The sequence below is a fragment of the Petaurus breviceps genome, unplaced genomic scaffold (assembly GCF_028583685.1).
Source record: "Petaurus breviceps papuanus isolate PSGF00001 unplaced genomic scaffold, PetGlider_PUasm1.0 90165, whole genome shotgun sequence".
Taxonomy (NCBI): domain Eukaryota; kingdom Metazoa; phylum Chordata; class Mammalia; order Diprotodontia; family Petauridae; genus Petaurus; species Petaurus breviceps.
The window spans coordinates 355,497-371,327 of record NW_027187189.1 but is presented as its reverse complement, the minus strand read 5'-3'; positions in this window follow the sequence as shown (position 1 = coordinate 371,327).

The window sequence follows — 15,831 nt, the reverse complement described above, 5'->3', positions numbered from 1 at the left end:
TAGTTCTATTATTATTGATAATGAAAATAGATGGTGGCAAATCTGTTTCATTTTGCTACTATTTGTTGTACAACTTTATATTTATAAGTGCTCTTCTGGCCTAAATGAATCTCACAACTAGTTTATTGAAGCCTCATTTTCTCCAAGTACCGGTTTTTTTTTGTTGGATTTTTTTGTGCTGTTTTCTAAGTCGTCATTGCTCAAAATTCTACTGCCATCAGTCTCTGATATGTTTTGCAAATAGCTCCAACTTATTCTAAATCTGTGTTGCCTTCATGTCTCTCTGCAGAGAAAGGAGATCATATTTGTTGGCTAAGGTAGTTTCTAAGCTGTTTTAATCTCATTGAGGTAAATGTTTTACACTGATTAAATCTCGCTAAGAAATGGTGATAAACCCAATGTCTCTATTTTTGTCTGCCTCCCATTTTCAGAACTTCTTCAGAAAAGAAGAACAGGTTGGCATGCAGAGTCTTTACCCTTTTGATTGTTATCTTTGATCTCATTAGTTGGTGTTCTGAATAATACAAGCAGAAAGCTGCTCTCGAAATGACCCTGCCATGTTAATGTTTTATTTCCCTCCCTTATGTCTACCTTCACATGAAAATGGCTGAGCATCAAACTTACTTATCTCTTAAGTCTGTTGGAGGATCTTAGAGCATCCTCTGCAATAGATATGTTAGTATATAAACTGCAATTATTTTCACAGTGGTCCTTATGCAATTCTTTATCATGATTATTTCCAAATGAGGGGACTGAGCGTCTTACGAAATGATACTTTCACTTAGGTACAGGATGGAAAAATCCCACTAATTCCATTGTTGGCCTCTTTGAAAGAATTGGCGGGCTGTGCTTCCATCGAGCCACAACTCCCTTATAAATACTCCTTCTGGTTTAATCTATAGTAGCAATGTCAATAGAGACTTCATTTTCCCAGTGATTTATCAAGTCATTGGGCAAAGTGTTGTTGTATGTGATTCTTCATGACTTCATTTGGGGTTTTCTTGGCAGAGATACTGGAGTGATTTGCCATTTCCTTCTCCAGCTCATTTTATAGATGAGGAGACTGAAGCAAACAGGGTGAGTCACACAGCTAGTAAGTATCTGAGGCCAGATTTGAACTCAGGTCTTCCTGACTCCAGTTCTGGGCACTCTATCTGCTGAAACACCTAGCTGTTATACTAGTACCAGTTCTAATACTACTACTACTATTACTACTACTGCCTTGTATAAGGCTTTATGGTTTTTACACAGGGCCTTATCTTCATTATCTAGTTTAATCTTCAGAGTAATACTATGAGATGGGTAGATCAAATGTTATTGTTCCCATTTTACAGATGGGGAAGCTGAGTTCTAGAAAGGTGAAATAAGTTGCCCAAAGTCTACACAGTCAGGAAGTAGTAGAGGCAGTCAGTATTTAAACCTTGCTTATCTGTTTCCAACTCCTTTGCTTCTTTCTACTATATTGTAGAAGGAGTTGAGTGGAGGAACATGAAAGAATCCTGAAGGCCTGAATCACCTCCTATAGGCTCCAACTCAAGGGAGTCATGAGAAACCCGGGGTGGTAGAGAGGGGAGAGAGGTTGGAACCTGAGGAATGGAAAAAAAATGTTTGAAGTAATTGTGTCTCTTAACTCTGAGCCTCTGGAAGGAGCTTGGTCCTGCAGCAGGAAGAACGGAAGTTAGCTATAAGGGGAGCTTCTGCCATCAGAGGTGGCAGATAATCAAGAATGGGGTTAGGGGGAGGCTAGGTAGCACAGTGAATAGAGCACTGGCCCTGGAGTCAGGAGGACATGAGTTCAAATCTGGCCTTAGGCACTTAACACTTACTAACCCTGTGACCTTGGGGAAGTCACTTAACCCCAATTGCCCTGCCCTCCACCCTCCAGAAAAAAAAAAAAGCAAAAAAAAAAGAATGGGGTTGGGATTAAGAGACAAATATTCACCTCCACCCCTGCTGCATCTGAGCTTTAGGAGAGATTGTCTTGTACAGAGGCTGGGGCAAGGATGAAGTTGATCCCAGGAGTCAGGGACCTGTTCTGGACATTGGTGGGCTGTATACTTCAAAGTGACCAACAGAGGGTGCTGTGGGCCCGGATGTATTTTCTCTAGGGTCAGTTTCAAGCCCTTTAGCTGAGGAGTAGGAGGCTTTGGCCAGGGGAAGGGGAGGATGTGGGGGATGGAGGGGACCATATGAGCTGACACTTCCTGTCCGGCAAGAACTGACTAAAGGGCTGTGATTCAGCGAAGGCTAAACTGGTGAGGTCATCCCAAGATCCGGAGTGAGAGTGATTGTGTATGAGCTTATGACTCCACGTTACATCTCACTTGCATTAGATACGCAGATAAATACAGATCCACCACAGCACACATAATAAATTATACATACATATATACACACACACGCACATATGTACATGCTATTTAGTTGTTTCAGCCCTGTCTGACTCTTCACCATCTTTTTTTTTTGGCAGATACTAGAGTGGTTTGCCATTCCTTCTCCAGGGTGTCCCCATTTTGTAGATGAGGAACTGAGGCAAATAAAGGTTAAGTGAGTTGACCAAGGTCATATGGCAAGTAAGTGTGAGGTCACATTTGAACCCAAGCCTCATGCTCTATCCCTTGCACCACCCTGCTGCCCCTAATATCCACCATACGCATGCAGAAAAACACACGCATACATCCACACTCATGCATAGACCTCATTCCTTTTGCCAGGAAAATGGTCATCCCTGGAAAGTGAGACCAAAATAGAGGTGAAGACAAAGAGGCACAGATATGGAAAGGGACAGAGACATATGGAAACTGAGACATAGAAAGAGATAGGTGGAAGCAAAGTTAATCAGGCTGAGAAACTGAGAGACAGTGACAGATGATGGGGTGGGAGGGGGTACAGGAATGACTGGGTGATCCAGGGGCAGGGTAGGGTATGCTTTCTTCCCTGAGCTCTGAAACTGGCTGCAAAGAGGGATAGAGGTTGGTGGGGGATTGACCCAGCAGGGCCGCTAATCTCCAGGGTTTGATCCATACATGTGTGGACACACACACACACACACACACACACACACACACACACATACACAGAGAAACCAAATCTCAGTCAGCTGGGATCTCTGGAGATGCTGACCCTGGAATCTCAGCTGCTCCCTCAGCAGCCTGCACATTCCTCCCGCATTTGCAGCCCAAAGCTCAGGGGTCCCTCTGAGGTCTCTCTCCTCTTCCCTCTCTGGTAGCCATGGAGACTCCTGCAGAGCTCATAAAGGGTAGGGGAGCTATCTCCTAAGAAGGCCACGAGGAGAGGGACGATCTTAGCACCATGGACACCAAGTTAATCCTGCATTAACAGGATTCAGGAGGTCCCTGTTCTGTTACCTCTCAGAGAGCCTTTTGCCCAGAGATTCTTAACCTGGGGTCTGTGAACTTGGTTTTTAAAATATTTTGATAATTATATTTCACAATGATTAGTTTCCTATGAAATAACTATATATTAGTCCAGTGAACAGAGCACTGACCCTGAAGTCAGGAGGACCTGAATTCAAATCTAGCCTCAGATACTTGATACACTTTTTAGCTGTGTGATCTTGGGCAAGTCACTCAACTCCAATTGCCTTGCCTTCCCCTCTCCAAAAAAAACCCAAAAACATAAAAAATACTATGTATTTTATTTTTGTGCATTTAAAAACATTCTGAGAAGGTGGTCATGGACTTCACCAGTTTGCCAAAGGAGTCTATGACTATGAGGAAATGCCAAGAACTTCTGGGTCCAGAGAAGAGAAAGTTGAGGTGAAGTTAGGGGGAGGCATCCAGGGCTCCCAAGGGGAAGAAGGGGTTTGAGAGTTCTCTGAGCTCTTCATTCTCCTAAGACGTCTTGATCTCTCAATTTTTCAGCCTGATTAACTTTATTTCCACTTATCTCTGTGTCTGTTTCCATATGTCTCTGTCTCCATCTATATCTGTACCTCTTTGTCTTCACCTCTATTTCGGTCTCACTTTCCAGGGATGACCACTTTCCTGGCAAAAGGAATGATGTCTATGTACAAGAGTATAAGCTTGAGGCAAAAGGGGGAGAAGGAAGAAAGCACAGGGGTCAGGAAGAATTTTGATAAGCTGGTTGTAGCCCTATTCCTGCCCCACCCCCAGGTTAGCGTGGCACAGTGTACCTAGTGTGTGTTTAATAAAGGCTGATCAGGTCTCTGTAGGGCAAAGATTCCAGTTTGGCCCTGGGGAGGGGAGACTGGCCACCTGCAGAGAGTTCGGAATGGGGAAACAGTCCTTAGGTATGATTGGGAAATCGGGAGCTTCCTCTAGGCTTTGTCTGGGTTTCCTAGGGAAGCAGGGAGCTTGGCCTGGATGGTGACTCAGTTCCATGCATAGAAACCTGATCTCTGTTACAAAGTACCCCAAACTCCTATCTTAGAGGACAGATGGGGCATTAACCCTTTATTGGCTGCACAGCATAGATGCTGGAATACAACAAAGAGGGACTGGGAAATAGGAGCCAGAGAAGGTGGCTATGTAGCAGCAATGGTGTCTCAGGTTCTTTTCTTTCTTTCTTTCTTTTTAGGCAATCTGGGTTAAGTGACTTGCCCAGGGTCACACAGCTAGAAAGTATCTAAGGTCAGATTTGAACTCAGGTCCTCCTGATTCCTGGGCTGGTGCTTTATCCACTGTGACACCTAGCTGCCCCAGGTGGGGCTCTTATAGACTCTTACAAGTAGAAGACATCTTAAGAAGTCATCTAATCCAATCCCCCCACTTCCAAATACCAGTTTACTCTATGAAGACTTCCATATTGAATAGTCCAGAAGCATTTCCAACTCCTGCTAGATAGGAAGCACCAGTATCTCAGAAGATTTCAAACTGCTGGTGATCCAAAGGGCAGTGGGGAGAGGTATGACAGAGGTCAAGTTACCAACAAGGACTGGCATGACAGAAGTGCCATCAAAGGTGTCATCAAATACCTAGAAAGCTAGGTGTATAAAGCACCAGACCTGTAGTCAGGAAGGACTGAGTTCCAATCCTGACTCAGATACTTACTAGCTGGCATGACCCTGAGCAAGTCACTTAACCTGTCTTACTCAGTTTCCTCATCTGTAAAATGGGGGTAATAATAGCACCTACTGACCAGGGTTGTTGTACGAATCAAATGAGAGGGTATTTATAAAATGCTTTGTAAACCTACAGCTCTATATAATTGTTAATTATTAGTAGTAGTACATCTGTTTAGAAAAGGAGACGGGTACGTATTTATTGAGATTGAGGTATGACAAAGCAACCTCCCAGTGGTTATAATGTAAATCTGGAAATATGTGAATAATTTCTTATTCTCTATGGATTGTAAATTCTATGGAGAATTAATGGACGTGAATAAGAATCTATGTGAGAAGGTGTGAAGGTTAAAATCTCTATGGATAGAGGGGGCCATGATGGATCATAGGTCCAGTTGGGGCCAAGTATAATATATATGTATATACAGACGGGTTGTCATCATCTCCTATTCCCTGAGAGAGAACCCCAAACCTCCATAGGATCTAGAGTTGAGGGGGATGTTGGAGATCCAGCCCTTTCATTTTACAAATGAGCCTGAGGCTGAGAAAGGGCAAGGGGCTTGTTCAGAGTTATGCAGCTAAAGAGCAGAAAGTAGGGTTCAAGTCCAAGGTTTCTGACTTCATTCAATGCCTTTTATTTATTTGTTTGTTTGTTTGGGGGGTAATTGGGGGTAAGTGACTTGCCCAGAATCACAAAGAAAGCTTTATTTGTATTATCTTTGTTTTAATTTTTATTTTTAGAGGGGCTTCTCCCCCTCCAGGGCAATTGGGGTTAAGTGACTTGCCCAAGGTCACACGGCTAGTAAGTGTGAAGTATCTGAAGCCAGATTTGAACTCAGGTCCTCCTGACTCTTGGGCTGGTGCTCTATCCACTGTGCCACCTAGCTGTCCCCACTCAATGCCATTTAACCTACCCCTTGCTATATCTCAAGAAGGGAGAAGAGGAAAATTGTTCCTGGACTTTATAAGAGGGGCCACACTGAACCAGAATGTATGGAGATTAGACTTAATCTCCATAAAAGGTTAAAGACTTATAGCCTGATCAGAAGACTACTCCTGGTGCAGTGCAAGATCAGAAACCCCTGAGAAGCTTTAAGTAGGAAATACATAGGCAGCTGGGTGACAGACATCTTTACAACTGCAAGCCCACCAGCTCCGGACTAAATCTAGCATTTATTCTTGGGCGGTGTATTCATGGACATCAGCTGTTTGGGGTGGTGATGGGGAGAAGGCATTATGGGTGTCCAAATATTTGGGGCTGCCTGTCATCTGCCCTCGGGCAGGGGCAGAGCTGAGGGACAAATTACTGACATTGCTGGGTCTCCCCAAGGCCACCCCTGTGTCTGGCCCTCCATCTATCCCTATGTCTGCTCTTTTACAATCTTCCCCTGCAGTGGTGAGTGTTCCATAAATAGTAGCGAATGATCACTTCTCATGTCGGAGAACAGGGTTCGACGAAGTTGGCTAACAGGAAGGCAAGTCCATTTGGTGAATCGTTAGGTTGTAGGACAGGAGCACTCAACCTTTCAGATCTCCTTTGGGAGTGCGGTGAAGTCTATGAACCCCCTCTCAGAATAATGTTTTTAAATACATTGGGTTACAAAGGAGACCAATTATATCAAAATATAGTTACCAAAATATTTTTAAAGCAAGTTCAGGGATACCAGCTTAAGAATCCTTCATGTAGTGGAAAGAGAAATAGATATAGAGGTCAAAGAATTGAGTTCAAAATCCTTACTCTTCTGTTTCCTAGCTGTGTGACCTTGAATAAGTCCTATACTTCCCTAAGCCTCAGTTTTGTCATCTATAAAGTGGTGATATTTGTACTACCTATGTCAAAATGGTTGTGAGAAGGGCACTTAGTAAATGTTTTAAGGTTGTGTATAAATACGCGTTTTTGTTTCTGTTTTCATAAGATCTGCAGAACAGAGGAGGGAAACAGGAGACAGGGGGATGAAAGCCTGTGAGAGATGAAAAGGCAGAGAGAGCAAGGGATCCAAAACTAAGAGATGGATTTGGCAGGAAGGGAGTGTCCGGGGAGATGAAGGGTTCGGGAGATGCTCTCCCACCCATCCTCTCCCTAATTTGTCCCAGTGGCTGTTACTCTCCCCACTGCCCACCCCTTATCTCCTGCTCTTTGTATGCAGAAGAGTGAATTTCCCTCTCCCCTCACTGGAGCCTTTGTCTGATATGCTGAGATGTCTGTGGGTCTGCCCCCAGTAGGGAAGAGAATGGGCCCCTTTGTCCAGCCCCCAGCAGTGTGACACAGCCCTATAGGTCACCACCACCCTCCCAAAGACTTCCAAAAATGCTCAGCCTCTCAGAGCCAATGGGGGTGGAGAGGGCTCCCCAGTGTAGCAACCAGCCACAAGCTAACTCTTCAGTTCTCATTCAAGACACTATTCACTCCATGGGTGGAGAGTCATTTCTGGGGTCTAACCTTCATACTGTCTGCTACAGCAGCAGCCTAAGAGCATTGCCATAGGGGTAGGTGAGAGTAAGGACTGAGTTCAAATGGGGAGAGAGTATTGAAAGAGAGAAGTGGAGGGGAGAGAGGGAGAGGTGTGAAGAAACGTTTCATGGGAACTTGTCTATAAATAAAAAATGTTGGGCTGAATTTTTTGAGAAAGGAAAAGAATCATATAGCATTTCAGAACTAGAAGGAACCTTGTCGTTAAAATTCAAATCCATCATTTGATAGATCAGGAAACCAAAACTCAGAGAGAGCAAATGACTTTCCCAAGGTAATGCAAGCAAGTTCATGGTGGAGTTGAAAATGGAACCCAGATTTTCTGATTCTAAATCTGGTACTTTCCATTTCTCCACTCAACCTCTCAGGGAGGATCTAGGCTAAAGGAGAGAGAAAGACAGAAGGAAGGAGAAAGAGAGAGGGAGAGAAGAAAACAGGAGACAGAGACAGAGAAAAGTACAAAGGAGTATGGAAGAGATGTCTATTCTAGCTCTTGAAAAGTCCACCGTTTCATGATTCATTGAGAATGGAAGTTATCTGGAAGAGAAGGGGGAGGGGGAAGAGGAATGAGGCGTGGAGGAAGGCGAGCAGAAGAGCAGTAGGAAGGAGAAAGAGAAGGCTGAGATCGGAGGCTTTGTTTCCCCATTCTCCGCCTCCTAAAGCCCTTCCCTCCAATCCCTGCCATACACAGGGCTAGCCGCAGGAGGTCAAATGGGACAACAGGTCCAAGGAGCCCTGGGGTCTAGTGTACATCCCTATATAAAAATTCCCTATAAAAGTCCTCCCGGGGGCACCTCCCAAGGAGCTCCCTCTATAACCACAAAGGCTTGGCTTCCAGCATCTGGGAGGGGAATGGGGAGTATGGTGAAATAGAGAGAGATGATGGGGAAGGTGGGAGGGGAGGGGGTTCCTCGAGAGAGGCCTGGCTGGCATTTGTCTGGGTTTATTTCTGGAGCCAAGGCTGAGTCATAGGAGAGGAGTATGGGCCCAGCTGAGGAATGGAGGAGGGGGCTGGGACCTCTGAGGGGAAGACTGGAGTGAGAAGAGGCAGAGTCTGGAACGAAGAGGTTCTGAAGGAGGATCATATGGAGGCAGGAAGAAATGGAATTCATCTGCATGGAGGGAAGGAGGGAGCTTGGCCTCCCAGGGGAAGAGATCAAGTCTCTGTGACTAGGCAAAAAGAGCAGCAGACTGGGAACTGGACCTGGAGTTGGGACAATCTGAGTTCAAGTCTGGACCCAGACACTTCCTAGTTGTGTGACCCTGGGCAAGTCACTTAATCTTGTTTGCCTCAGTTCCCTCATCTGCAAAATGAGCTGGAGAAGGAAATGGCAAACCATTCCAGTATCTCTGCCAAGAAAAATCCCATCCATCCAAATGAGATCACGAAGAGGAGAGCCTGCCTAATTGATTAAACAATAACAAAGCAGAACCACAGAATCAAATCTACATTCTCTAACTTCCCATCCACTATTCTTTTGTATACACTACACTACCTATCTTCCAATCTTCCCAGAAAGAGAGTCATTTAACCTAGTAGTAGCCAGTGCCCTGGGACCTTCATTCCATGGGACTCATATAAGAAAAAGTTTGGCATATTGGAAAGTACCCAGTTTGGAATCAGAGGAACTAAATTTAAATCTGAACCCTTCTTTTCACGTGAATGACTTTGAGCAAACCACTTAAGCTTTGTAGACCTCAGCTTTCTTTTTTATTGGCTAAATAATTTCCAAGGTCCCTTCCAACTCAGACGCTATTGGCAGGAATGTGTTGGCGACAGCTCTGACCGGCTTTGGAAGCTGAGTGTTAAATTTCTGGTGTGAGTATTTATACCTTAGAAATCAGCAAGTGCTATAAATCAGAGCTTGGCTTATAGTTTTGTTGATTGTCTAGACTTTAAAAAGTGATAGAGAAATGTAACTAATGCAGATTAAACTTATAAGTGTATCATGTATACTTTTTTTTTTGGAGAGCTGGTTGTTAAACATTTAGCTACTGCTAATGCATAATTTAGTCTGAGAGCATCTAGGTCTTTTCACTAACCTACATTTCAGCCCCAAGGGATCTGTTTTTCTTCTCCAGAGTTTCCCAGCTTATTCTGCATCACGATATCCTTCCATCCTTCCCACTTGGTGGGGTCATGGCCTCCTGCAACCTAACCTCAGAATGATGCAATGAGAGGACAGAATGATTGGAGACTTGGAGTCAAGAGCAAAGTGGATTGAAATCCTGACTCTCATGTACTAGCTATATGCTCCTTAGCAAGTCAAAGGATTTAGAGCTGGAAGGACCCTTAGAAGTCATCCACAAACATCCACTTTAAGGACACTGAGATCCAGAGAGAAATGACTTGTCCAAGGTCACACAGTTAATAAGTTGTGGAGCTCAGAGCCCCTTCTCTCCAAGTTTCAGTTTCCTCATCTGTTAAATGGGTAACAGGATTTATATTATTGAGTCTCAAAGTGTGATGTAGGACAATGAGGGTGCTAATGATCCCTCCTTCTATTGCAGCCCTCCCCTCTAAAGGGCAGCAAGTGCTGCAGTGTATAGAGCACAGGGTCCTGGAGTCAGGAAGACCTGAGTTCAAATCCAGCCTCAGACTAGATTTACTACCTATGTGACTCTGGGCAAGACCCTGTTTACCTTGGTTTCCTCATCTGTAAAATGAGCTGGAGAAGGAAATGGCAAATCATTCCAGTATCTCTGCCAAGAAAACCCCAAATGGGGTGTCAAAGAGTCAAACACAACTCGACAACAACAACCCCTCTCTGCTGTGAAACCTTGAGCGGATGGAGTCATCCTCCCTTCAGAGAGGAACAACGCAAATGGGAAACAGAGTCCGGAGACCACTCAGAAGTCTTGGCCCACAGTCCACAGCACTTGGTGGCTCTGGTTTCTAGCCTTTTCTTTGGGCGGCTCCTTAGGGCTGGGGAGCATGTGCGTGGGGGGGAGGGGATACATTCCAGCTGTAATTAAATCACATACTTCCCTTCTGGGGGCTGACAAAGAAAGATGACAGCAGGGGCCGGGCCGGGCCGGGGTGGGGGGCCACAAGGAGAGCAACAGTTGGTTCCCCAGGGAGTGGCCTGCAGAGCCGCAGCAGGGCAAGGCAGGGGAGAAGGGCCTGTTAGGGTCCAGAGAGAAGAAAAGAAAACAGGGAGGCTCCGAAAAGGGAGGGGGAAGGGGGAGTCTTTTTTCATGGGGAGGAAGCTGAGTGGGAAGAGAGGGGGCTAAGTTCCATTTCTACATCAAGCAGAACAAGAAACTTCAGGGGGAGGGCTTAGGGTTAGACTGCAGAAAGGACCTCCCTAGGAGGGACCAGCTATGGAGGGGACCCTCCCTCTCCAGACAAAGGGGCTAGAGGCCAGCCAAGCAGAAGCTGGACAGCTGGGGTGGCCCCTTTAAGAGGCCAAATTCCCTTTTCCTTGGCTGGAACCCAGGTCACCAAAGCTTTTGTTTCCTCTGAGCTAGTTTGGGGGGGGGGGGAAGAGATGTCTCACAAAAGCTTCAGGGCCCTGACCTCACCCTCTGGCGCCTCTGCTTGCTGAGCCTTATAAGGAAATCCCCCGCCTTGGTCTCCCCCCACCCTGAGAGGCTAAATCTGTCCTGGAAGAAGCTCTGAGAATATCGACTCACTTGCCCTTGGACTATTCTACTCTCCCTTTTCCAGGGTCTCATCACACAAAGTCTTAACTATTGTCTAATCAGCATCCTTTCTCACTTTAAAGACTCTGCCCTGCCTCCCCAATCCTCCCCCCCCTCTCTCTCCCTCCCTCCTTCCCTCTCTCTCTCTCCCTCCCTCCCTCCTTCCCTCTCTCTCTCTCCCTCCCTCCCTCCTTCTCTCTCTCTCTCTCTCTCTCTCTCTCTCTCTCTCTCTCTCTCTCTCTCTCTTTCTCTCTCTCTCTCTCTGTCTCTCTCTCTGTCTCTCTGCCTCTGTCTCTGTGTGTATCTCTCTCTTTCTTTGCCTCTGTCTGTCTTTCTCTCTGTCTCTCTCCGTCTATCTCTCTGTTTCTCTGTCTCCCCCCTCTCTTTCACCTCTCAAGAAAGACTCAGAACTCCAATCATGCATCCATCCTGTTGCCAACATCTCATCTCCCCTCTCCCCCCATTTCAGTGGCTCTTTCCCCTACAATGCATGCCTAAACATCATAATAATAATCAGAATTGGTCCTCGTACAAGCTGAATAGGAGCATTAAGTCAGGAAGCATCAGAGAAGTACATTTAGACTTGCTTTATGGAAAAAACTTCCTTACAATTAGAGCCATCTCAAAGTGTCATGGGCTGCCTGAAGGAGGTTCTGAATGAGGTTTTCAAGACAAGTCTAGGTGACCACTTGTTGAATATTAAGGATGGTTCTCTGACCACCTGATGGCCCTTTTAATTCTGATGTCCTGTGACTCTGTGATCCAGCTCTTTTCAATAACAGCCCTGTGAGTTAGGCAGTAGAAGTATTATTTAATCCCAATTTTGCAAAGGAGAAAACTAAGGCTCAGACACAGCTCTGTGTCTAGTTCATAGTAATTGGTTTGTTGTTTTGTTTTTTGCTTTTTGGAGGGGGGAAGGCAGGGCAATTGGGGTTAAGTGACTTACCCAAGGTCACAGGGCTAGTAAATGTTAAGTGACTGAGGGTGGATTTGAACTCAGGTCCTCCTGACTCCAGGGCTGGTGCTCTATTCACTGCACCACCTTGCTGACCCCCCCAAAGTAATTGTTTAATAAGTACTTATTTATTGATCATAAATAGAAGTATTTAGAGTTAATAGAAGGCTAAGACATTTTTGAAGGTGTTCTTAATTTGTGAACCTGGTTTTTTTAATTGAAATAAGTTTAAGTTCATGAACTTGGTTTTAAAATTTTTTTGATAACTGTATTTCAATAAAATTGCTTTCCTTTGTGTAATCCTTTGTTTCCATTTTATGCATTTCAAAACCTTATTCTGGAATGGGGCCTGTAGGCTTCACCAGATAGCCCAAGGAGTCCAGGACATACACAAAAAAGTTAAAAACCCCTGCTTCTGATGAAAGTCTCTCATTTTCCAGAGGGGGATACTGAAATCCAGAGACAAGAGTGACTTGTCAAAGGTCACATAGCTAGAAAACATCAGGTCAGCACTCGAACTCAAGTCTTATGACTCTAAGGTCAGTGCTCTTTTTCCTATACCACATTTGCTGTAACTTATGTCATAGACAGAGAAGGTCTCATTCATTCACTCATTTATTCTCTCATGCATTCATTTCTTCAACAAACATTTACTGAGCACCAATCCTATACAGTGTAATAAGAAATATGAATGGGAAAAGACAATATTTTCACGGAACTCAAAGTTTAGTAAGAATTGGTAGACAGGTAGCACAGGGAATAGAGTACTGGCCCTGGAGTCAGGAGGACCTGAGTTCAAATCTGACCTCAGACACTTAACACTTACTAGCCATGTGACCTTGGGCAAGTCACTTAACCCCAATTGACCTGCTTTCCCCACTTCAAAAAACAAACAAACAAACAAAAAGAATTGGTAGACAGTCCTCCCTATTCTAATCACCATCCCTCCCATGATTTGAGAGGATCAACCCAGGAAACCCTGGTTTCTCTTGAAGGGGATATGAGCAGCTGTCTTCCCTCAGATACAGATACATGGGCACAGCAAAAGACAGTTGGGCTGCATTGTCCCGATACCCTTGTCCCCAACCCACTAGTACCAGGAGAGGCCGGGGGGGGGGGAGAGGGGGAGATGGGGGGAGGTACTACGCACAGGGTGCCTCTGTCTTTGAGGAGGGAGCTGATGCAGCTCTGCCCGGATGCCCAAAGGCCTGGCAGATGGGGTGTGATCAGAAGGGACCTTGTTATATTGTAGAAAAGGAAGGGGCACTCCCAAAGCCTGGGGCTGGTTTAAGGGGAGAGGCTAGAACCCTGGATCCCAGGGGCCCCACAAGAGAAAGAAGACATAGAAAGGCAGAGATAGAGAGATAGAAAGCAAAATGGTAGAGACAGAGAGAAAGATACAGGGCCTAAGACAAGGAGGGACAATTCAATTCAACAAATGCTTATTAAGTCCTGAACATCATAGTCTCTGACCTCAGGTCCCTTGCTCAGTGGCTGACAGGCCTGGATGTCATCTTCTTGTTGTTTTTTTGTTTGTTTGTTTGTTTGTTATGTTTTTGCTTTTTTTTTTTTGAGGGGGGGAGGCAGGGCAATTGGGGTTAAGTGACTTGCCCAAGGTCACATGGCTAGTAAGTGTTAAGTGTCTGAGGTCAGATTTGAACTCAGGTCCTCATGACTCCAGGGCTAGTGCTCTATTCACTGTGCCACCTGGCCACCCCCAATGCTGTCTTTTTGGTCAGTGTCAGGGCCCCATCAGCCACTGGGTTATGATAGTACTATATTAGCATAACACGAGTTAGAGTATGGCAGCAGCAAAGGAAAGAGCTATACAAGTGTTCTAGGAAAATCAGAGGAAGGAGGGAAGATCTAGGGATACTTGAAGAAAAAAAAAGGTGATACCTGACCTGGGCCTTGGAAAAAAGAGAAGGATTTTAACAGGCAGAGATGTAGAAGCAATGAATTCCAGGAATGGGGAAAGCCTAATGCATGGAGGTGGAAAATGCCAATATGAAAAGGGGGAACAGCTGGTTTAGTCTGGCTGGAATGTAGAGTAATGTGGAACAAGGCTGGAAAGATTAGGTTGGAGTCAGATTGTGGAAGGCATTAAAAGTCAGATGAAGGAATTAATGTTTTATCCTCTAAGCAATAGGATAAAAATGAAGACTTGTGGGGGGGACAGATGGACTTATTTTTGGCAGCTGTTCAAAAAAAGGGCTGAAAGGCAGCAAAGAATGGAGGCAGGGAGACCAATTAGGAAGCTATCACAATAGCCCAGGTGAGAGGCGATGAAGACCTGAACTTGGGTGGAGAGAAGGGGGTGAATATAGTATATGGTGTAGGTAAAACCAAAAAATCCTAGAGTCTAGACAATCAATTAGATGTGGGAATATATGGGAAAATGAAAAGTCCAAGACAACCAAAGTTTTAGCCTGGGTGAACTTAGAAGGAGAATTTCAAAGCAGCTAAGTAGCATAGTGCATAAAGTACCTGTCCTGGAGTCAGGAAGCCTTATCTTTTTGAGTTCAAATCTAGCCTCAGACTCTTACTAGCTATGGGACCCTAGGCAGGTCACTTAACCTTGTTTGCCTCAATTTCCTCATCTGTAAAATGATCTGGAGAAGTAAATGGCAAACCACCTCAGTATCTTTGCAAAGAAAATCCCAAATGGGGTCACGGAGAATCAGACGTTACTGAAAAACTACTCAACAATAAATAAAAGATAGAAATTGGGAAGCTGGGGGAAGGGGGAATAGGTTTAGGTGGTGCAATGATGACTCCAGTTTTGAATCTGTGGAGTCTAAATTGCTGGTGGGACATACAAATGATGTCTAAGGAGAGCTGGAGATTCTGAGCTGAAGGTCAGTGGTGGGGATTAGGGCTAGATACAAAGATTTTTGGATGATGTCTATAGAGATGATAATTGAACCCTTGGTAGAGGATGAGATCATGAAGAGAGCAGAGAAGAAGAGATTGAGATAGACAGAAAGAGACTTCAAGAGGGTGAGAGAGAGAGAGAAAGAGATAAAGACTAAGATCAAGTGGGAAACAAAATGATAAGAAATAAAGGGGGGGCAGCTAGGTGGCACAGTAAGTAGAGTGCCGGCCCCGGAGTCAGAAGGACCTGAGTTCAGATCCAGCCTCAGACACTTAACACACACACACACACACACACACACACACACACACACACACACACACACAACTAGCCATGTGACCTGGGCAAGTTACTTAACCCCAACTGCCCTCCAAAAAGCAAAAAAAAAAAAGGAATTGTTCAGGCAATGAATAGAGCATTGACCCTGGAGTCAGGAGGATCTGAGTTCAAATTCAACCTCAGATATTTGATGAATTTATTATCTGTGTGACCTTGGGCAAGTCACTTTACCCCAATTGCCTTGCCTTCCCCCCTCAAAAAAAAGAAATAAAGGGGTTGAAGCATAAAGTCAGAATATATGCAGAATACCAAAATAGAGGTATAAAGGGAAAGACACTTTAAAATCCAGAAGAACAGGGACTACATGCTTCTTGATTATCTATGTAAATACCCCAGCTCCTGTCATGATGCCCTGCACGCCTAACAAATGCTTTCACAGGGAATAAAAAGAGACTGTAGTGTATAGAAACAGAGATAAATCTCCAAATTCCCCCATTTCTCCTCCTTCCCCTTTCCCTCTGCCCCCCCCCCAATTTCCAAACCCTGGAGAAGATTGTTCTTGC